The sequence below is a fragment of the Dermacentor silvarum genome, chromosome 1 (assembly GCF_013339745.2).
Source record: "Dermacentor silvarum isolate Dsil-2018 chromosome 1, BIME_Dsil_1.4, whole genome shotgun sequence".
NCBI classification, from domain to species: Eukaryota; Metazoa; Arthropoda; class Arachnida; order Ixodida; family Ixodidae; genus Dermacentor; species Dermacentor silvarum.
The window spans coordinates 36,445,242-36,447,361 of NC_051154.1; positions in this window are offsets into that span (position 1 = coordinate 36,445,242).

The window sequence follows — 2,120 nt, forward strand, 5'->3', positions numbered from 1 at the left end:
CATAAGGGCCCAACGTACCCGGTCTCCCCACTTTCGCGAGGAGCGCCGGTACCAGGCCGCACTTTGGTGCGAGACGACCGGCCTCTCTTGGGCGCCCATTGAAGGAGACAACTGCGCCAGTGTGCGTTTATTGCCCTTCAATCGGACCGCGCGGCCGCAGAGAGAGACGTCTCGAGAGAGAGGTCGCCAAGCGGGCACGCAAGGTGTCCACCGCAGTGGCGGCGACCTTCAAAGTGCCCCGCTGGGCGTAACCTCATGCATCACTCTGTCAGCGGCGGCCGCTGCGCGACACCTCGGGCTAGCGCGGCCGTAATCAGGAGCAGTCCTTCGCAGGAGGCGGACCCACAGCGGGCGCGCAATGGAAACAATGGCGCGCGATGCGAACCTATTCCTCCTTGCTCGGTGAACCCCCCCTCCCACCAAGATGCGGCGCCTTTGTAGCCCTCGCGGGAGCCCCCGGCGACTTTGTGCGCCCACTGTACGCGACGGCGACCAGGGTCCGTTTGTTCGAGTGCGCCGGTGGCGCGCGCGCGCTCTCTCGCTGGGGCTCGTTGCGCCCGTATTGTTGGCTCCCAGCGACCGCCGAAGAAGAAGAAGAAGAGCGTGCCGCTTGTTGGGGGCGTGGGGCAGCGGAAACCTCATCTCTCTTTCTGCTTGCCGTCTCTATTTCGCGCTCGGATCACGCATGTCGGATGCACGCATGCAGCTTCCAGAGCCGCTGCGGTCGAGTGTCGGTTTACTGGTGACCGCGGGCCGCGCTGACTCACTGGCGCGTCCTTTACGCGTGCACTAGATTCCCGGAGTGTACGAGGCAAGCAGCTAAGCTCAGCTGTATTGTTTCTCTAATGGCAGACCAAGCGAAGCTGAGCGACGCCGGCAAACGCCGCTAACTTGGGCGTCAACGGGCTCTCACTTCCGCCTAGGGACACTCAGCGATTCACCATGTGCGCTCGACACAGCTACTTCTGACTCACATTGTCACGGCGTAGTGAAGAAGCAGAATTCGTTATTCGTGTTGCGTGTTTAAATTTAAAGGAGCCACAAGAAGAAGGCACAGAGACCACAGAACACTTGCAGAAACACTACTATAGAAGGAATCGATGCGCGCAAGAAATGGCGCGCGTAAAGCCAGGGCTGGTAAAGGTAAAGCCAGGGCTGCTTGATTAAAAGACGTGTGTGTTTTCATCTAGCAGCCGTGGCAAAGAAAACGCAGTGTATTCAGTTATATATTGTCAACGGAGAGAGTGAGATCAGTGATAAAGGAAATGCAGGGAACTTAACCCGGCTTAATGGAAAGCGAAGGCATGCGCATGCATGCACTCGGGACACAGCTAAAAAACAAAAACAAAAAAATCCTAATCTTGCGCCTGCTAAGAGGTCTATTTTTTTGCGAAGCTCCCATAAAAAAATTAAATATAGCTCCCCCCCTTACACACACGCACACACACGAAGAGACAAAGAAAGAGGTTTACTGTCATGCTTGAAGCACAGCTGCAAGACAAATATAGTAATTATAGAGGACCGGTTAAAGAAAAGTCTTAACAGCAACCGAAAACAGTGGCAGCTGGTCCTACGATAATGACGAAAAAGGTGATGATAGCATGATAGCTCACACATCGCAGACGCGCCATCAGAGCCTATATAGGTGACAAAGGTTGCCTTTTTTTGGCAACTACTGCAAATTAAACGTGGTAATCATATAGGTAATGATGATATTTCCTACAGAGACCACGAATTCTTCTTCAAAATGTATTGCATGCACAGCTATCGCTGTAAAGAAGAAATACATAATCACACGAAGTTATTGTTTTTTTTTTTTTTTTTGTTCAACAACATTGTCTCAAACTTATATGATGAGCAACCGTTACAAAATCATTTTTCTCACTGTGCGGCGACTTCCATGCCCATAGATGCTCGCACGAATAGTTCCTATGCGTGTATACATATGGCTCCTTCGGTCAACGAAAACGGTAAATCACGCAGTTGAGGAAGGACGGTGTTGTTGCGGGAGTTCCTTTCGCAAAGATGCAGGTGCATGAAACACAGAATATGAGCAAAACAGGCACACTAGCAGTCTATCTGCTCTGTTCATAAAAATTATATGCTGCATACAATTCGTT